At 30.1% G+C, this 22,354-nt stretch overlaps 5 long non-coding RNA genes across 5 annotated transcripts; all 5 read left to right on the top strand.

Moving 5' to 3' along the window:
* Positions 1 to 3,639: 3,639 nt before the first annotated feature.
* Positions 3,640 to 5,176, top strand: LOC123887419. The gene is made up of 3 exons (XR_006801481.1): positions 3,640 to 3,795; positions 3,901 to 4,015; positions 4,976 to 5,176. It is a non-coding gene; the product is annotated as an uncharacterized LOC123887419 (long non-coding RNA).
* A 1,865-nt stretch (positions 5,177 to 7,041) lies between these two features.
* Positions 7,042 to 8,839, top strand: LOC123895634. The gene is made up of 3 exons (XR_006804464.1): positions 7,042 to 7,326; positions 7,438 to 7,568; positions 8,575 to 8,839. It is a non-coding gene; the product is annotated as an uncharacterized LOC123895634 (long non-coding RNA).
* Positions 8,840 to 9,679: 840 nt separating this feature from the next.
* LOC123895589 lies at positions 9,680 to 11,643 on the top strand. The gene is made up of 3 exons (XR_006804441.1): positions 9,680 to 9,840; positions 9,946 to 10,054; positions 11,354 to 11,643. It is a non-coding gene; the product is annotated as an uncharacterized LOC123895589 (long non-coding RNA).
* Positions 11,644 to 15,277: 3,634 nt separating this feature from the next.
* On the top strand, positions 15,278 to 16,016 carry LOC123896526. The gene is made up of 2 exons (XR_006804557.1): positions 15,278 to 15,578; positions 15,673 to 16,016. It is a non-coding gene; the product is annotated as an uncharacterized LOC123896526 (long non-coding RNA).
* A 2,363-nt stretch (positions 16,017 to 18,379) lies between these two features.
* Positions 18,380 to 19,236, top strand: LOC123899049. Its single transcript, XR_006805495.1, has 3 exons — positions 18,380 to 18,521; positions 18,741 to 18,849; positions 19,037 to 19,236. It is a non-coding gene; the product is annotated as an uncharacterized LOC123899049 (long non-coding RNA).
* The last annotated feature ends 3,118 nt before the right edge of the window (positions 19,237 to 22,354 follow it).

The raw sequence follows: 22,354 nt of genomic DNA, 5'->3' as shown, positions 1-22,354 counted from the left end.
TTAATATAATATAAAGCAAAAACTTTATAAATCAAATTGAACTCAAGTGATTAATAAATTAATAAAAAAAATTAAGTTTAAATGATTAATAAACTCCCTTTTAAAAACGAATCGTTTGAAAAAATTTGACTTCAATTTCTAAGAGGAACCATTTTTAATTAAAATTTACTTACCTTTCAATCAAACTAAGATTAATAAGACCCAATTCTTCCTAGAATCGAAAAGATTACCAAAAAAAAAAGAATGGAATATATAATTCCTAAATTTTATATACTAACTTTGATCCCACAATAATTTCAATGTATTCATAAATTTATTGTTACCTTATTTTTGAATTATTTTAACACTAACTTTGTCATTGTTCCATAAATTTTTTTAATTTTTTTGAAAATCATTTGATATGTTATTGAGACCCATCAAGATTTACGTTATTTAATAAACCGTTAATCTTGATGTGTCTCAATAACATATCAAATGATTTTCAATTTTTTTAAATTCTCGATAAGCAAATGATTTACCTTACAGAGAGATTGTGGGACAGATTTCAAATGTTCAGTTTTAAAGAAATTGTGTAGAACATGATATTCAAAGACATTTTTAGTTCGAAAGACACTATAATATAATGGTGTAGCAGAAAGAACAAACTAAATACTAAAAAAATAAGTAAGCTGAAATGATACTAAAATTGAATATGAAATAAAGCTAAGATAGGAATCATTCTTATTGAACTTTGATCAAATAGTTGCAATACAAAAGGAATTGGAGATGTGAAAAGAGAGTTTGGGAGAGAAGAATACCCCTACTACACTATTAATAGTAACTCATTTCTCCACATAGTTCAATTTCTTGGGCTGAAGTTGACTAACTCATATTTGCGCCTATCCAATATGGTGGGTTAATTACATAAGCATAATCTAAATATTGTTGCTATCACCTGAATGGTTTGATTTGACAGAGCTTTGTCATGTACAAAAGAATAATTCTATACTCCACCTGAATCTTTAGTTCCATGATGAATGCACATAAGCTAGAGACATCTTGCCCTTTTAGTTAAAGACCAATCCAAAACTACGTGACCTGAATATGGTGAACAACGAATGGTGTAACTTCATGTGGTAACTAAGAGCGTCCAGAGTCGAGAATCCACGCACGCTTTTGTGCACTTGTTGAATGAAACACAAAGTATAGTATATCCCTTTCACAACAAGAATCATCAGTTTGGACCATGTTCACATAACTCGATGTGTCCTGATGTCTGCTTAGAAATCCCTCATTCAATGCCTGATCTATTTGCAATTATAGCACTCTATTGTTTGTTGGTCTAGGATATGATACAACATCTCGTATGATACCTATAAATATCTCAATAATGCGGCCTTCTCTTGTAAATCTGACCAATCGGTTTTTTTTTTTTTTTACAAGAGTAACTTATAACATGTTAGAAAATTTCCAAAATATACTTGAAAGGATGCAATAATTAGTTTGAAACATAGGGTCTATTGGTTTAGTCTTTGAACCTTTTGAGGACAAGAGTAAATCATAGCATTGTTTCATATAACATTGCATGATATCTTTCAAGGATCGCTTCCCTTCATAAAATGATATGAGTTTCTCTGTAAATAGAGATATTCATGAGGCAGAAAAACACGTCCAGATAACATCCAATCATGTTCACATAAGTCTGAGATCTATCTAAAATATTACTAAGCCATTTCTTCATTTCTCTAGTGCATAAGAGTCATTGATGAAACTTTATTCTGTAAACTACCATTGTCGATACACTTGGTGTGAATGTGCAAGTCACGTCAAGGTTTCCAAAGTATCATGAAGGGGATTCGCCGGTATAACCCATTTGCATCTGGTTTGCATAAACTAGTGGGGGCGAATCGAACCTAAAGCTTAGTGTGTTCACACACGCTTTGGAATTTATGTGCACCATCATCATGTCTGTCTTCATCATCTTCTTGTTCGAGTTTTTGCAGCAGACCCCCAACAAAAGTTCTCACATAACATTTCACTAATAATCAAATCTTGGATACATGTAGGGATATCGGTAAAAATATGGAAACTAGCTAACAATGGGGCCACCTTTACTAAATTATAAGCAACCTCATTTACTTGTCTTCTAATAAACTCAACATGAGAGTTTGTAAAATAAGAAGAAAATGAACGTTTACAATCCTTAATAATGGCACCAAAATCAAACTCATCAAGTTCATTACAGTTAAAGTTGTCCACTACTCGTTTAGAATCAAGCTCGAAGACCACGTTGAAATGTAGTTCCTTGACCCATGTAATGGTGCTGAGCAGACCCATAGCTTCTCCGACATCAACATCAAGCAAAGGCGAGTACCACTCTATTTTAGCTAGCACAAACTGACCTTGATCATGTCGACATTGTATTTGAAGCTTCCGACAGGAGGTCTCTTCCAAACATCAACATATTGGGACTGATTGTGATTTACTTGCAATCGTTATTCGCCATGTCTCCTGGTTTTGTATTATTACTTGAATGAGTTAGGATTTTACTTCGGTTGGCTCCCCCGCCCCCCTTTTCCTATGTCTATATGAGTCATACTACACATTATTAATGCTCTTTAGGATTTTGACCCAGTTTTTCATGAAAGACTAACATGGAAATAAAAATAATATTGAAAGGTTTATATATAAAAACAAAGAATGAATGAATTCTCATGAACACCATATATTTTTAAAACTTTTACTAAGTGATCAATAGTGTGAGTAAAGAGACAGGAATGACACATCAATATATACTAAAGATACATTTATTAACAATTACTATTTTAGGAAGAACTTCTTAAAACTCAATAGGTGCAAAAAAATATTGATTAAAAAAAAATAGAGCTTGTTGTTTGGGCTTCAACCCTCGTGTTATCCATAAAAAAGTCTTGATCTATCGAGTGTGAGTTAAGTCCTACATTGGTTGGAAAAATTAAAGTTGAACAACATATAAGTGAAATGACCCATAAATTTAATGTCTTAAAATTTTGAGTGAAAGTGAGATGTAAAGTCACTTGTATGGTTGCTCTTAGTCCAATGTGTCGATCAAACCTAGTGAGACCTCCATCATGGCACAACAGTGATACCAAAGCCTATTTTAAGAGAGTAATAAGCGAGTGGTGACGAATCGTGGATAGAGAGAGACTCACATCGATGGGAGAGGTTGAGATATACCAAGTGTGAGCTGAGTTAAGTTTCACATTGATTGGAAGAGTTGATGTTGAGAAACATATAATTCAGTGAGATGACCTATAGACCTAATGCATTAAGATTTTGGATGAAAATATAATTTAAAAATTATTGATATTTTCTCTTCGGGCCCCCCCGTGTTTCTTTTATACCCCCTGAATTTCCAATTTTGCCCTTGTAAAAAATTTCGGTTTATAGAAACCGAAGTTTTTTTTTGCCTTGAAAACAAATTTCGGTTTATAAAAACCGAATTTTACTCTGAATTTGTACTAAAAAAAATTCGGTTTCTGCGAACCGAAATTTTTATCAAGGGCAAAATTGGAATATTTGGGGGTATAAAAGAAACACGGGGGCCCGAAGAGAAAACATCAAAATTATTTGTGTGATTACTTAATGCCCAATATACCGATCAAACCCAATGAAATTCTCCCTCACTACCCAACATTGAGCACGTTATTTTACATTATAAAATGATCAAACAATTAGTTGTTCATTACATGTAAAGGAGAAAAAACATGGCAAGAATTCTCAAGTTTGTTAATGTCTTCTTCCTCTTTTTTCTACTATTTCTTGTTGTATGCAATGGTAATAAGCTCTTTCTCCCACATTTTCAAAATTTTCTTTTTTTACCTTAGACTATTTTCATCCTCTTTTTGTTACATTTTTTTTTTCTTCTTCTTTTCATCGCAGCATTTTATGTATGCATAAATGACCAAGATTGTCCAGATTCTTCTTGCGCTCTTACTGAAGATAAGATGTGCAGTTGGATTGTGTGTTCATGCATGCGGAAATTATGAAAAATGGTGTAAGTTTAAAAGTTATTCTTTACTATTTGGAGCCTTTAATTTTATTTATGTTTTTAGAATCGTGAGTTGGACTTAACTCAATCTTACAAAATCGAATTGTAAGGTGAAGACAGCTCTAAATTATAAACACATATTCAGACTATTTCGCAATCAATTTGAGACTTCTTAACATATGCATGTCATAATGAACGGTTGGATCGTGTGTTCACGTGACATTCAAATTGTTGAATGTGTTGTTGTATTGTTTGAGATTGTTTGAAGTCTCACATTGCTTAGGTTCCCGGGATGTGAAGTGTATAAATATGTGAGGGCAACCTCACCCTTTGAGCTAGCTTTTGGGGTTGAGATCCAAGCATACTTAACATGGTATCAGAGCCGGGTTAAGGACTGCAATGTGGGCATTTGACCCAGGACCACGCTAGGCGTGAGGGTGGGTGTTGAATGTGTTGTTGTATTGTTTGAGATTGTTTGAAGTCTCACATTGCTTAGGTTCCCGGGATGTGAAGTGTATAAATATGTGAGGGCAACCTCACCCTTTGAGCTAGCTTTTGGGGTTGAGATCCAAGCATACTTAACACAAATATCTCTAACCTTTGTTTTTGTTGACAAATTTTATCTTGCACGTGTTGTTACCGATGTTCTCTTTCAGAATATCTAGAAAACATTGTCCCAAAAATAAATAATATAGAAAACAAGAACATCATCATTACATGATTATATAATTATTTTTTTTTTAAATAAATGCAACATGTATGATTAAGTAAATTTACAAATATTGGTTTGTACTTAAGACACATTAAGGAAATTAAAAATAGAATAATTTTTATATCGAATTTTTTTATTTTATTTAGTGAATGAAGTTACCAAAGATCACAATTTATTTTGAGCTTAACTCTAAATAGGCATAAAGTCAAATATGAAATGGTACTGACAATCTAACATTGAATTTGATTCTGCAGTTTATTTTTAAATGTGAGGCTCTAGTTGTGCTTGGTTCAAATATCATGAAGGACGTTTAATTGGCTTAATGGAATTGGTGGTTTATATGTTCAAATAATTATTATGATGTAGATTTTCATATTACTTGCAAGACCTATGTCGTACAATAACTTTTGTGTTGTTTCTAGTTTACATTCTGTATTTTATGAAAATTGCTGTAATTTTGTGATCTTTTAGTTAAAATTAAGGTGCAAGCATTTTATTTCTCATGATGAATTTTTAAAATTAAACCTCCCATTTAAACTTTATTCTTAAAGTAACTTTTAAATCTTAAAAAATAGGGTTAAACACAACCTAAAAGGGAAAATAGTTTTGAAGTAAATTTTGAGAAAAAATTATCTGGCCAATTCAGTGACCGGTTTGGGTTGCTTGGTCATAGACCGGTTTATCTTACATGCACATTTTCTATAAATGTAGGTCTGTCACAGAGATATACTTTTTGCTCAAGTAAATTTTGGTATTTTATGAGGTATGCAAGACCTACATTTATATAAAATACTTTCTACAACCATAAAAATAAAAAACAGTCCTGCACGTTGCTTAAAAAAAGTTATCCCCAACGATCATATATTATTTCAGACTATAGGCCTTTGGCCCAAGTATTGAGGAGACCCTCCTCCTCCTGCATTGAGCATGGTCAAATATGTAAGGCACAAGGAAGTGCTCTTCTGCTCAACGGCTATAGAATATCCAGCTATACTGTAACGACCAACACGTCAGAACGGTGTATATTTGTTGTTCATCATGACTCATCAACTTTTTTCCGACAGCCACTTGATGACATTGATATGCTCATACAGAGGAGCCAGATACATTCTCCTACACTCTTAAAACCTTACTCCACCTCTTACTGACTTAAGGGTTGGAGCACCTGCATGTAGAAAAACCACCCTCCCATTCATCGGAACGGAAGGGGAGCACCACAAGACAAATGTTGACTCTGATCCTGATAATCTCTAAGGGGTGTTAGCTATCCTCTCTTTAGTGACGTTCCGGTCAATCCATGTATGAACGCCAAGGACTTGATCATAATCTAGTTGTATAATTGTCCAAAAATCAGTAACACTTCATCATAATCTTTCAAAGTGTGCATGATAAATTTAGAGGTGTTTTGGCACCAAGGGCACTCGTAATCGGAAGTCATCTTCCTCTTATCATAATGCTTGTGCTTAATAAAAATGTTATTTTCAATCAAAGAATTAATATTTATAGGCAAAAAAACGCGTCCAACCTGGTCCCCATCATGGCAAGATGGAAGTCCATCGTGGCACGATGGCTTTCATATGTTGAAAATATTTTTTTTTTATCCCATCGTAGCACAATGACCCCTGTTTCAGTGTATGAATTTTCAGGCATTTTCACCTTATTTTATGCTTTTTCTTCAAACTCTTGTACCTTCTTCAATTGAGCTAAATTCCTATAAATTCTACATGTAATTCTACCTAAAAATTGCAAGAATACTATAAAATAACTATCACAACTAAGTTTATAAAAAAAAAATAAAAAAATATTACAACTAACATATGACAGACTGTCATCACCGCGCTTTTAGGATTTTGACATTTTCGTTTATCAGAGTCTAACAAGGAAATCTATAATAATATATAAAGGGGATAAGGGAGTTTGGGCTGGATTTTTTTGGGTCCATTTTGCCCTTAACTTCCTTTATGCTTTTTTAATTATTCCATAATTGCCCTTAACTTCCTCTCTTTTTTTTTATGGTTTTTTCATCTATATCTATTCTATACTATAATATATAAAAAGAATACATGAGTTTTGGGGTAGAATTTTCATAATACCAACATTACCATTGTTTTTTTTTTAGTAGCAACAAAAATCTTTTATTAACAAACTCACCATAACATAAGGCGTATTTTTTTTTTTAGGTACATAAGTTAGACACAGGCAGGCGCGAAACGCGCCTGCCTGGCCCGCTAGTAAAAATAATAATGAAAGGTCGATAAAAACAAAGAATAAATGAACTCTCATGAACACCGAGATTATTATAAGACTTTTGCCAAAGTGAAGTGATCAATTCTATGAGTTAATTAAAGAGACAAATATAACAACATCAATATACTTAAGAGACATTTAAAAATTAACAACTATTATCTTTGGAAGAATTTCTTACAACTAGTTGCAAAAATAAAATTTGATTGAATAGAAGAGAGCATGATCTTTAACATTATAAAATCATGATCAAACAATTAGTTGTTTAATTACATGCAAACGAGAAAAAATATGACCAAGTTTTTCAAATTTGTTAACGTTATGATCCTTATTTTTTCCCTATTTCTTGCTGTATGCAATGGTAATAAGCCCTTTCTCTCATCTTTTTTAATTTTTTTTCCCTTAGACTCATTTTTCATCCTCCTTCTATAATTATTAATTAACATTCTTTTATTCTTATTTTACGTTGCAGCAAATTCTTGGTCTCTACTACCACCGCCTATTGTTTGTTATACTATCAAACATTGTCCAAAAGATTTTTGCACCTACCCTAAAGTTACAAAGTGCAAGTGGTTCTTTTGTAAATGCCTATGATGACTATTAGTTAAGTTTTTTTTTCTTCTGATTGTGTAGTATATCCTAGTGGAGAATTCGGGTTCGAATTCCATTCCTTTTAATAATGTCTCTTAGCAATTATCGACTGAGATACCGCAATTGTTATTACTTTATTACTTTGTAGCTTATATAAAAAATTTATAAGATGTCATGGACCCATTCTATACCCTAATGTGTTTCTGATTTATTAAGAAAAATAAGGACTTTTTGAATAAACAATAAGCCTTCAAATTAAAAGAAAGATCTTTAGCAAAGAAAAATCACTTTGATACAAACAAAGAATTATCCTCATGTTAAAAGCAAAGAAAGTCAAGTGGAACGTTCTTTGATATACAATTTTGTAAGGGATGCTTGTGCTTAATAAAAATGTTATTTTTAATCAATGAATTTGTTACTTTTTTTTATAGAGAATTTGTTACTTTTAGCTACCCATATGTTACTTGTTAGGAATATTAATTTTAATTTAAGTAATCTAAGAAATAAAAATAATAATGAAAGGTCGATAAAAACAATGAATAAATCCACTCTCACGAATACCAAGATTATCTTAAGACTTTTACTAAAATTAAGTGATCTATTGTACGAGTTAAAGAGACAAATATAACACATCAATATATAAAAAGACATTTAATAACAATTATTATTTTAGTTCGCAACAAATTTTTTTTTTTATTATTTTAGAAAGAATTTCATGCAACTTATAGGCACAAAAAACAAATTGATTGAAAGAGAGCATATATATGTTCTTTAACATTATAAAATATATGATCAAACAATTAGTTGTTTATTACATGCAAACGACAAAAAATATGACTAAATTTTTTAAATTTGTTAATGTTATGATCCTTATTTTTTCATTATTTCTTGTTGTATGCAATGGTAATAAACCCTTTCTCTCTCATTTTTTTGAAATTAATTTTTTCTCTTAGACTTATTTTTCATCCCTTTTTCTTGTAATTTAATTACATTATTTTATTCTTATTTTACGTGGCAGCATGGAGGCCACCACCTTTTGTTTGTTATACTACCAAAGATTGTCCAGAAGATTATTGCTCCCACCCTAAAGTTGTGATGTGCAAGCGGTTTATTTGTAAATGCATATGAATAATAAGAAAATAGTACAAATAATAAGATTGTCCAGAAGATTATTGCTCCCACCCTAAGGAATTTGATTATACTCTCTGTCCTTTTTATTTTATTTTTTATGTTTTTTTACATTCTATAATAGTACAAATAATAAGAAAATATCTTATAATTTTTGTAATTATTTTTTAAGATGGTGTGTTAAAAAGATAAAATGTAATATTCAATTAGAATATATAAGGATTAAAATAACAAATGATCAATATCATAGGATAACAAATTGGTTTATTTTATCCTTTTTTATTGGTGCACCAAACAAGAGATTTAAGTAGGATAAAATAATTTTATCAGATCTTGTCTCTTCTTGCGCACCAAACGAGCCGTTAAGATATGACATGAGCAAATTTAAGCCCGTTCAATGGTCATGATAAGAAACAAGATATATAATTTTATCATATTATATCTATGTTTGTTGAAACAACAAGATATAATAAATTAATCATGAAACTTATCGTATCATGTCTAATTTTTATTGTTCTTTCTTAGTCTTAGTTTAGAATTTCGTAACTTTGATAAGTTAAACTTAAAAGAGAAAAAAAAAACTTAAAAGAGCCTATAAAAAAATGGCATTGAGCAATATTAATTATTTGAAATTGTTTTTCCAGATAAGTCCATGAATGACATTGAACTTATTGAACCATATTTTATTGTTGTATAATTTTTTTTTTTTTAAGAATGTATAATTTAAATTTTTAACATAAAAAATATTCTACAGATGATCAATTGTGAGTTAAAGAGACAAACACATATTTTCAAAAAAAAAAAAAAAAGACAAACACATCAACATACCAAAGAGACCATTGATAACAATTGTTTTATTTAAGTAAAAAAAAGCAATTATTTTATTCTCTATAAAATAACAATTATTAATTAACAAAAAAAAAAAACAATTATTATTTTATTTAGTCAAATAAAAAACAATTATATTATTTTATGAGAGTTTCTTGCAACTCTATAGGTGCAAACAAATTAATTGAATAAAATAGAGCTTGTCCTTTTGCATTATAAAACAATCAAACATTGTTTATTTCATCCAAATGAGAAAATATGACTAAATTTTTCAAATTTGTTAATGTTATAATCCTCATTTTTTCCTTATTACTTGTTGGATGCAATGGTAATAATTCCTTTCTCACATCTTTTTTAAATTTCCTTTTGACCTTAGACTCATCTTTCAACTTCTTTTTCTAACATTACTTTTATTCTTGTTTTAATATCGCAGCATTTTATTTATGTACTACTTCCCTAGCTTGTCCAAGGAAATTGTGCACCTTTCCTGAAGTTCCCAAGTGCAAATGGTTCATTTGTTCATGCATGGATGATGAATATCGGTTAAGTTTAATTAATTTTATTTTTTTTAACAAAAGTTTAAAAGTTATTACTTTGAATTTTGAAGCCTATATATAATTTTATATGCATGTCATAAAGTTAGGATCCATATGATTTATTTCATACTTCATATTCAATATTTTATATTTCTTTAGTGCCTTTCAATTTTTTACAAGCTTAGAAGTGTGTGACCTCTTTTTTTTCCCCTTAGAATATGTAGAAAACAAGAACATCATTTTAATTAATATAATATTTTCTAGTAAAAAATAAACAAAAATATATTTTTATATTTCTTTGGTCTTTTGACTTTTTTTTTTAATATAATATTTGCCATTAAAAAAAAGGAACATCATTACATGATTATAAATTTAATATACTTTTGCATTTAGCATAAAAATGGATGTATTTGGACTAAAATTTTAACCATTTTTTGCTTATATATATTTTGAGACGGAGGGAGTACTTTCTTTGATCTTTTAACTTTTTTTTTTTAATATAAATTTAAGATGATTGAGTAAAGTAAAATAATTTTATTCTACTTTTGCATTTAGCATAAAAATGACATGTGAAATATTGCTATTACTTAAGGATGTACACATTCAGATGTACACATTTAAATCATTTTGGATGTACACATTTATAAAAATATTTTTTTTGTGGTCGTTCAGATGTATAATTTTAAATAAATCAAACAACTTTTTTGCTGTCTAGATGTATATTTCCGAAATCCGTTTGTTACAATTTTTTTAGAAAATAATCACATATTTTATAAAAATAATCACTTTTAAAAATATTGTTTGTTACAGATTTTTAAAATAATCAGAAGCTAAATATAATTAGAAAATGGCTAAAAATGAAAAACTGTTATGAATAGCTTCTCAAATAATAGATTTTTTTTTAGAGAAAAGAGAAAAGAAATGTTAAAAGAATAAAGTTATTTTGTAATTAAAAAAATCACTTATAATCAGAACAAACTAAAGATTATTTTATTTAAAAAAGTGATTTTATTATAACAAACACAACGTAAATTCTACTTTTCTATAAAATCTCTAAAAACTAATCTCTAAATTATTAAACATCAAAATCAAGAAGTATGCACAATAATTAAGCTTTGCATGGGGAGGTATTTAGCAAAAGACAGAGAAAAATGTAGATATTTAAGATGCAATGGGGTAAAAAAAGCTCTCTAACCACAATTTGCCTAGAGTGGAGTTACTAAATTACTATTTTGAGCTTAAATTTTGTATAGGAATAAAAATTAAATAAAATAAATGGTAGTGATTTTGTGTTTGATTCTGCAGTTTTTAAATGTGAAGCTCAAAAAAATGTGAAGCTCTAGTTATTGTATACCAATGAGATGGATAGGACAAGAGCTAGCTTGGTTCAAATCATGAAGATCTAAATCAAGGATTAATGATGATTTATTTCGATGTAAATTTTTATACATTACTCTTTTTTTTTTTAATGTTTGTTAAATACTCCAATCAAGAACAAGAACTGGTATCCTTCCTTCAAAAAAAAATAAAAAAAGAACTGGCCTGAATTACTAAAGAACTTCATTGGAAATAATGAAATATTTCATTTTATTAGCTCATGTTTCTAATTATTTATATGTTTCTAATGAAATAATGAAATATTTCATTTTATTAGCTCATGGTTAGATATATATGTTAATGAGATATAATTATTTATATTTGAATTTGAGTTATTTCCTTTTAAAATTATTTTTAATAGGTGCATTAAATACGATTTATAAACAATAATTGAGAAATGATTGAATTTCCAAATTAACCAAAGATTCTAAGTAAAATGATATCATCATGTATTAGAGAAATTGCAAAGGCCTTCATAGTTAGCCACATAGGAATTGGAGAAATATTAGAATGCCACATAAGACATGGATCAATGAAATGGTACCACATAGGAATAAGACTATGAGAGAGAAACTCCTAAACATATAAATAATAGATTAAAGTTCACATATAGAATGTCACAATGAAAAAACTCTACCTCTTTTTTGAAAAATGTTTTAGTTTTGGTTTCAATAAGATTGAAGTTCAACAATTTTAATGACTTAACTGATCCTTTTAAATAGTAGAAACAATTTTGTGCAAAAGTTTAAATGAACTTTTGTTCTATTGGGACAATCATGTGAATTTCACTTGCGGATTAATTTTTAAATGAACTTATAATTCAACGAAAATAAAAGGTGGTTTATGTTACTTATTTGTGTTAAAAATTCTTCAAATATAGTAGTTTGGTAAAACAATCATTCGCAATGCGATCTAGACACATAACTAGGTCACAATGAGTTGAGACCTAAATAATACGAGGATTGCTCGATTTCATAGAAAGATGAGATACTTTTTAGGAGTTGAAGTAAATCAAGGTCACAATGGAATATTCATGACTCAGCAAAAATATGCAACTGAGATATTGAGCAGGTTTGGCATGGAAAACTGCAATCAAGTATCTAGTCCCCATTGTTCCTAGATGCAAATTAGTTAAAAATGAAAATGAAGAAGGAACAGATGCAGCACTCTATAAGCAAATGGTAGGTTGCTTAATATATCTGCTAGCTACTAGGCCTGACCTAGCTTACTCTGTCTGTCTAGTTGCAAGAATTATGGACATGCCAACTGAAGCTCATGTTACTGTAGTCAAAAGAATAATGAGATACTTGAAAGGTATAATAAGATTTGGGATCATGTATAAGTCAAGTTCAAGGATTGATATGTGTCTTAAAGGATGGCGTGACTCTGATTATGGTGGGGATTTGGATGACAGGAAAAGTACAACTGGATATGTGTTTATGTTGGGCTCAGGTGCTATTTCTTGATCATCAAAGAAGCAGCCCATTGTCACTCTTTCAACTACCAAGGCAGAGTATGTGTCAGCTGCTGCTTGTGCCTGTCAAGGAGTTTGGTTGAAAAATGTCTTGAGTTACTTGAAAATGAAGCAAACTAAATGCATTAAGATTTACTGTGATAACAACTCTTCTATCAAGCTTTCAAAGAATCCTATCATGCACGGTAGGTGCAAGCATATTAATGTCAGGTTCCACTTCTTTAGAGACCTCACTAAGGATTGTACAATTGAACTGGTGCATTGCAAGAGTGAAGATCAATTGGCTGACCTACTTACCAAACCTCTGAAGCTGGAATCTTTTTGCAGATTAAGGGAGGGGCTAGAAATGTTTAATGTCAGTAGTTTTGTAGCTTAAATTGAACCATTGTTTGTGTATGTTCAATTTAAGTGACGGTATATTAGGTGTTTAGTTTGTATGTTGCTTCAATGCATTAGGCCTATGTATGATGCCAAGCATTGGGTGCGCGCGCAAGCTTGTCTGCCTTGCCTTGGCTTGCCCTGACTTGGCTTGCATTATGACTTGTATCTTAAGCCTTGTTTACTTGTACCCTTGCCTATATAAGACACATCTATGAATGAATAAAGGTGTCGATCATTTGATAACTAACAACACAAAGCTTAATTAACCACTTAATAAAGCAATAAAATTTAACAACTATAGAGCACAAGATAACATCAATGAAGCCACATGAAAAAAGTTTGACCACCAAGTTGAAACTATACCTTAAACCAAATAGACTTCAAACAATTAAACTGGGCAGCAAAGTAACCATCAATAATGTAGAATACCCAATGCAATTCCCAAAATTTATATGCATTAACTTTGATCCTAAAATATTTTTTATAAATTTGGTGGTAACTTATATTTGAATTATTTCTTTTTTGTTTGGTAGAACTATTTTTGAATTATTTCTAGCACTAACTTTTTAATTGTTCCACATTTTCAGAGGCGTCTCGTGTAATAATTAATAATTAGAGATCAATATATTATATGAAACTAGAACACACTTACTTGTGAATCAACAATCATGTTACCGGAAAGCGCACCAATATCGAAAACATCGATATATTAGACAAGGTCTTCCTTTGCCTAATCACATGCTCCAGTCTTTGAAGTCTTTGATGGGGGAGACAACAAATGAGCGTTCAGCTTATTCCTAGCTTGACAACATGACGGCAAAGGGGACCTAGCCTATCTATTTATAAGATAACAACCCTAGTACCACCCATCATGGACTCTAGAGTTGGGCCTACACTTTGTTTCTACACAAATCAGAATTAGTGTTCAAGCCCATTATTACTGATCACAATTATCAGGCTTAAGCATCATCAAATGGATCACAACAACATCAACCCGTTTTTATTAAAATCAAAAGCCACAATTGATTGCAGCCCACAAAATATTAGAAAATATTCTAACATCTCGCACACATGTGCGAGGTGTGCGATGGCATCGGGCCTCCAAATTTTGAGGGTCTCAAATCAAAATTTTGAGGTCCTATAATGTTACTTATATATTATTTATATAAAATATCAAATGTATATTAATAGATTAATTTTTAAGCCCTAAAATAATAGTTATATATTGTTAATGTTCATAAAATATCATATGTATCAATAAATTAGTTATCTATAATCATAAATATAATTCTAGTCCATTTTAATCTTTGCATACAATTTGATCTTAGATTAGGATGTTCCTTTTTGACGTTATATACAAAGATAATTATTTTGTATTTCTTGTTCCATTTAATTTAATGCAATTGATTTAATATTGATAATTTATATGTTTATAAGATTGATTTTTTTTATATTATATGCAATTTAAATCAACAAATTTTTTTATTAAGGGGCCATTTTTATATTTTGCACAGAGTCTCCTAAAATTCGGAGACGCCCCTGCACATTTTACTGCCATTTATAGGATTTTGACCCAGTCTTTCATCAAAGGCTAACAAAGAAATAAAAATAATAATAAAATACTAATAAAAACAAAGAATAAATGGTCTATAAATTCCAGTTCAACAGGAAATAATGTTTAAATTGTCATCTTGGCCTAATCTCGAACTTCAGTTATTTCACTTATGTGAGAGTTTTCAATGATTATTGTTGTTTCATATATCTACTAATTAAAAAAATAAAGAATAAATGAAGTTCCAATATTTACTTTGAGAGTGAAATCTATGTGTTATAACAATTTTTACATAGTATTTATTCTCTGGTTGTCGGTTTTGACAACGGCCGTGGTTTTTTCTCCGACTTTTGAATTTTCATATTATATTCTTGTGTTGTAATTGTGTTCTTTTATTTTCTATATGTCTGTTTTTCCCATCACTCTCACTAACACCAAATTTTTTGTAAGAATTTTACTAAGGTGCAGTGATCAATTCAATTGTGTGAATTAAAGAGACAAACATGACACATCAATATACTAAAGAGTTACATGTAATAACAATCATTATTTTAGGAAGAGCTTCTTGTAACTTCATAGGTGCAAAAAAATTGATTTAATTATACAGAGCATGTTCTTTTACATTATAAATAAAATGATCAAACATATAGTTTATTACATGCAAAGGATGAATAATATGGATAAATTATTCAAGTTTGTTTATATTACGATCTTCTCTTTTTTCTTATTTTTTGTTGTATGCAACGGTAATAATTAATCTCTTTCTCGATTTCATCTCTTTATATTTCATCCTCCATTATTGATAATTAACATTTTTTTTATTTTTGTTTTACATGGCAGCATATTTTGTACCATTATTGTACATGTGTTTCAATTCCCAAGATTGTCCAAACAAGTTCTGCACCCACCCTGATGTTGTGACGTGCAAATGGTTTATGTGTTCATGCGTATAGATCGATCACTCATGACTATCGGTTAAAGGTTATTCATCATAAATTGGAAGCCCTATAATTTTACGATGAATTCTTGTATATATAAAGTGAATAATTCTCATAAATTCATAAATAGTAGTGTTCATTAAATTTTAGACGTATCAAAATTATCTACTTCAGCGATATATCAGCTTCAGTATATATCCATATCCAAATAACTAAAATAAGAGTGTTCACCTAATTTCATATGCACGTCATAAGTGTTCACTTAATTAATAACCTAATTTTATATGCATGCATGTCATCAAGTCGAGACCCATATGATTTATTCCATACTCCTACACCCAACATTAAACAAAGCTTTAAGTGAATTTTAAAGTGAGACTTTTCTATTTAAAAAAATGGGAATTTGTTTATTCCGAATTATTGTTTCGTGAAAAATAGCGAAGCATTGCCATTGGTTAATTTGTACAATGGATGATTTTGGTGTGAAATTTGCTCAGTGTTATAAACTAACAAGTTTGAAATCCTACATGAATCTCATTCATTCTCACTTTCAATTTGACTTTTTTTATTGTATTTAATTAATTAACTAAGTTTGTTATGTTTGTTGGATACCACCTCAATGAAACTTTGAGGAAAAATGAGGTTTGGACTACCATATTTAAAATAGAAAAACATAGAGGACAAAAATCCCTATAGAAAGACTAAAATCATACAATTACAATACTTGGAAGGTCAAAAGTAAAATTAAGCCTAAACAAAATTGGGTCCAAAGGTCAAATAAAGATGAACCAAAAAAATATTTGTTGGAATACTAAATTGAAATGCAAACGCTTTAAAAGCCAAACAACTTTTTTTTATCAACAAAAGCGATTCGGTCGAAATTGCAAAAGTGATTTTCTTGTAAAAAAAAGAGCGATTTTCAATAATATATTTATAGCACTTATTACTTGTTTTGCAAGAATACCCCCAATATTATGTTCTATAATGTATAGGATAGTTTCTTTGATGGATTTGACCTTTTTGTGGGAAAAACATACAAAGAGAGATTGGAACTTAAAAGGAAAATCCAAGGAATTGAATCCAGTGTATTTCGCTAAGCAAGCCAATTAAGGCCTAGTGAATTGCTACTAGGGAGTTCAAGGGAAAACAGGGCAAAGCAATTTCCGAGTCGAAATGAGAGGTCGCGAGGGAAAATGCAACTAAGAAATCAAAAGGTAATTGCAAGAGCACATTTTTGTAGGTGAGCAAATAAATCGCCTGACGAAATATGGATTTTTAGTGACCACTTGGAACAATTGGCAGTTACTTGACCCTCAAGAAACACAAGTATATAGCGAGGCGAGCAGACATTTAGCGAGGCGCCTAACTCATCATCATAAAATCGGCTTGTAAGGTGAGGACCGTGGACTCAACAATAATGGGTTGCCCAAATAACGGGTAGTCTAATGGATCTTAGAAAGATTCTGATACCATGTTAGAAATTATTAGAAATAAGTATGAGTTTAACTCATACTCACAAAACCGGTTTGTAAGGTGAAGACTGCCACATGTTTATAAACACTTGTCAAGATCATCTCATATTCAATGTGAGACTTTTTAACAGTTTTTTCTGAGATAAAACTCTGAAACTGTTATTTTGATCCAGAAATGCTAGACGTAGATATCTTTATATACATGATCTAGAATGATTGCATCTGTAAATTACTGTCTATGAATAGAGTTAGATATACAGTCACTTTTATCTATCAAATCGTTTTTTTTTAAACGGCAAATATATTATTATTAATAACCGGTCTCTGCACAAGACGAACAGAGGCCGGGAAAATCGTAACTACAAAACAAATGGCGCTGTATATAGGCGGAACACCAATGAAGAAAACCAAAACCAGCACCACCTAACAGAGGTCCACATCTAAACTAGAAGGACATTCCTCAGCCTCCAAACCACCAAAGAAGACATCAGCTCGACCTGCAAAGACGCCACTAGACTCTAACTCCCGATCTCAAATCAAAAGTATCGCTAATGTTATTGAATCGATCAACTAAGGACGGAATTGCAAGTTGACAGATTCAATAGCTTTCCACATTGTTTGTTGAGAACAAAAACAAATGTTGAGCAATAGGTGAAGAAATATTAAAAATCAAGAGTATACATTAGACTTAGAGAAGTAACTGATGATGTTTGTTTATCAGTGAATTTTTACATCTTGTAAACATTTATACTATTAATAACAAACATTTTCTAAAACCATACTTAGGACTATAAGGATCCGTTGTTTATCAATTTGGAGCTTTAATTGTTTAGTGATCGAGTTAAGTAAAAATGCTAATTTGATCCTCTAGTAGGATTTTGACCCTGTTATTCATCAAAGGCTAACAAAAAAAATATAAATAATTATGAAAGGTTGACATAAACAAAAAATAAATGAACTCTCATGAACATCAAGATTTTTATAAGACTTTTACCAAAGTGAATTAATCAAATGTGTGAATTAAATAGACAAATATGACAAATCAATATACTAAAGAGACATATTTAATAACAATTATTATATTAGGAAGAGCTTCTTGCAACTCCATAGGTGCAAAATAAATATATTTAAATAAAATCGAGCATGTTCTTTTACATTATAAAATGATCAAACCAATTAGTTGTTTATTACATTCAAAGGAGAAATAATATGGCTAAATTGTTCAAGCTTGTTAATCTTATCATTCTCTCTTTTTTCCTATTTTTTGTTGTATGCGACGGTAATAAGCACTTTCTCATCTTTTCTTAAAGTATTTTTTTCTTTCCTGATCAAATAGTTTAATGACTAAAAATTTAACATTTAAAATGAATAAGTAAGATGAACAGAGTTCGAACTCCGAACTCCCTGCATATATAATGTAATGTCTCTGTCAACTAGGCAAAGTTCACTAGATTAAATAAACTTTTTAACATTATTTTATTGTTGTTTTATATCGCAGCATGGACTTATTATTGTGTTACTCAAAGGACTTGTCCAGACAGTATGTGCGTCTTTCCTGAACTACCGAAGTGCAGGTTCTTTAAATGTAGATGCAAACAAGAATATATGTAAGTTTTAAAATAATTTTTTTTTTTTTTTTTGTTCCAATAAAATAATTTTTCTTTATTACTTTATAGCCTCAATTATATATTTATTTATTTTTAGCCTATAATATTTATATCATGATTCTTCATACTTTTGTCAAAAAATGATACTATAATCTAATGGTATACTAACCTTGGAATATTTTTGCAGTATCAACGATGAGTAGTTCGGGTTCAAGTTCTTAAATTGGTGGTTGACACCGTCTAATAATGATTATCGGATGAAGATTTTTATATTAATCTTTTTTAAAATGTATTTGATAAATAAATGTTGTAATCAACAACTTTGAACTAGAGAAGTGTTAACTTCTTTGGAAATAGTGAAAAATGTCATTTTATTTGTTCTTCTAAGTTCACTGTATACCTAAATTAGAATAATTTTTTTAATTGAAAATATATTATATATTAATTAATATAAAAACGAAAAAAGTACAAGAAGTTTAGAACGATAAAGAGGTACCAGAAGTACACTCCACCATAACCTAACAATTTTTAAGGAAGACCGGAAAATAAACTGAAAAATAAAACTACAAGAATATACAAAGATGTACGTACCACCAACAACCTAGAGCCTTTCATAGGCACCACCACGAGAAAAAGTATACCCATCAGGAAGCGAGAGACAAGAATCAACCATAGGTATGACAAAGCAACAATAGGGCCTCCAATCGCCCCGGCTCTGCGAGACCCAACATGACATGTCAACAAACTGTACCGATTCCAGCATAAAGTAGGGTGGATACCCCCACACATAATTAAAAGGAACAAAGGGAGCTATTGTTTTTACATAGAAATCACTTCCAAGATAAAAATTTCACCCTATCGATCATACACTCGGCATAAAAAGTACCTTCCGAAAATAATACGTCATTTCAAACTTTCCAAATAGTCCACACAATATAGTATGTCAAATTAATAATCATCTCAATCTATCTTTTCTATCCATGCCCAAGAAAGCCTAAAAAAACTTAAGACTACACCACTCGGAGACACCATCTCCACACCCAACCACCGGAAATGTCATACCAAACTGGTGAGATTTGATTGCAAGAGTCGAATAAATGATCAATTAATTCATATTCTAATCCACATAACACACGTAGAAGCACTAGCATTTCCAATAATGTAGAATAATTTGTTTAATACGAAACTCTTAAAAATAAAAATAAATACATAAAATATAAGTTTGATAGACGGACTATATTTTTTTAATGGCAAATTACATAAATTATAAATTGAAAAAAGAATATAAAGGATACTCAATTGACTCATTGCTAAAAAAAATAAAAGAACAAAGAAAAAATAAATTGAAGAGGACAAAAACAACAAAGTCAAAAGAAAATATGAGGGACACTAAATTAAAATTTAAAATAGGGACTAAATATGCGATAAAGCTATTTTTTTTATTATGGAAAATTCTAATACGAATCATTTTTATAAATGGTCCATTGTGAACTATCACTTTAAAAATATTTAAAATTTTATTGATCAATTACATATGTTGTTGTTTAGAAGTATAAGTTAATGGTCACTCTCATTTTTATGATTGAAATAATGGCTTAATTGATAGCGGTTTAATTAAAACAACATAAAATAAAGATGTAATCCATATTGAACTACAGTCAGCCTATCAAACCAAGACATTGGAGTCAAGTGGTTAACCGAGTTTGATTCTTGTGGAAACAATTATTGGCCAGAATTTACTTATCTCATGGCCAAACTCTAGATTACCAAGGCCACCTTCCCCTGGGAACCAAAGGATTAACACAAAAAAATAAATAAATAAAGATAAAGTCAATCTATTATGTCTTGTTTTAGTCGTAAAAATGAGAAGAGTCGTTATATTTTACTTCTAAAGAGTATTGTCGATAATCGTCGACAATCATTAATAAAAATTTTGATAATTTTAAACACCGGTTCATAGTCACCTTCATAGTAACATTTATCTTCTTAGGTTTAATACATTCAACTTTACATTTATGATGATATATAGTTCTAAATACATCAATGGTTGATAAAGTACATTTATAAAAATATTTATCTTTAATTTGTACTTTTTTTAAGAGGCTAAAATAAAATTTTATTAAAGAAAGATTTAGTACACGATGTACAAAATATCATCTACAAACAAAAACCTGAACCTAAGGCACACCAGCCCAAAACAGCTGAAGCAGTAAACACACCTAAGCAGTAGCAGAAAACAGAAAAAAGGATTAACAGAAAAGAAATAAAGCACATACTTTTGATGGAGCTTTACACTACCAAATATTGTGACTGAGAAATCATTGGGCCTGCACTAATCATTGGAGCAAGAGAGTCGAATTAACCGTGAATGTATCCCCCTTTTCCTAAACGAACAAGTGACGGCGCCAACTAAAATACCAATGCAACACCCCTTCCTCTTCTTCCAACACTCACTAACCGAAGCCACTTTTTTATTAGAAGAAATAGCGAAAAGTCGTTGGAATTTATCCTGATCAAGATCATATCACTGACCCGCATTTATCATTCCAAAAACTTGTTAAACAACCATTCCCAACTTACCGAAACACTTGTTCAAACCAATTAACATTCCACTCAAAAGGGTTCGGGTATCCTCTTATTCGCCCCAATTTCTAACGGAAGTGAAAAATAAAACCCCATATCCGATCGAGTTTGGGTATCCCCACTCTACTACATACACCTGCATGGACTATCACTCATTTTGTATTTTTTTATTAAAAAAAGTAAAATAAAAGCATTCAATATTACTAAGCGGTTTCAACAATATAGTTTTTTTTATATAAAAAAAAATAAAAAAATATAGTTTTTTTAAAACAAAAAGATTGAAGAAATTGTTTGGTTTAAGACTCACTTTAAAAATAACAATAATCAAATGATTGTGATTTACGAGTTTGTGTAAGAGATTCTAAGTTAAAAGAGATAAAAATATAATTTTAACTCAAGAGAAAAAGGTTCGATCATATTTTAAAATCGGAAAAAAATCCCTGAAACCCATCCAACTCGAGTTTTCCCCTCAAGCTTGGAAGTTGGAACAGTTATCCACCGGATTTTGTTGTCATGCTAGTGAAAAGTTGTTTATAAGGAACAAACGGCACACAGAGAATGGATTCTTTCTATTAAATTTCTTTCAATTTTTATATTTTATTTTTTTTATTTTAACTTTTCAATCATTCAATTCAATCTTCTATTTTTATTTTTTTTAATAATTTTATCTCATAATTTTCATTATTTTTTATGTTTTCATATTAGGTACACTGAACCGCCTAATCATCAAGTAGTTCTAACATCATCTACATATTGCAGTTACGTGGGATATAACTGTGATTATTTTTACCAAATTCAGCATCAATTATCGAAGAAACTAACATCAGTAACATTACATAAAAAATCAAGAGAAATTTCATTTCATGGAAAAAATGTGTGCCCATGCTAATCCACTTTACCAAATTCAGCACTAATCATCGAA

The sequence above is a fragment of the Trifolium pratense genome, linkage group LG1, assembly GCF_020283565.1.
Source record: "Trifolium pratense cultivar HEN17-A07 linkage group LG1, ARS_RC_1.1, whole genome shotgun sequence".
Taxonomy (NCBI): Eukaryota; Viridiplantae; Streptophyta; class Magnoliopsida; order Fabales; family Fabaceae; genus Trifolium; species Trifolium pratense.
Note: the sequence above shows the minus strand (reverse complement) of the source record. Positions and strands in the feature narration are given on the sequence as shown.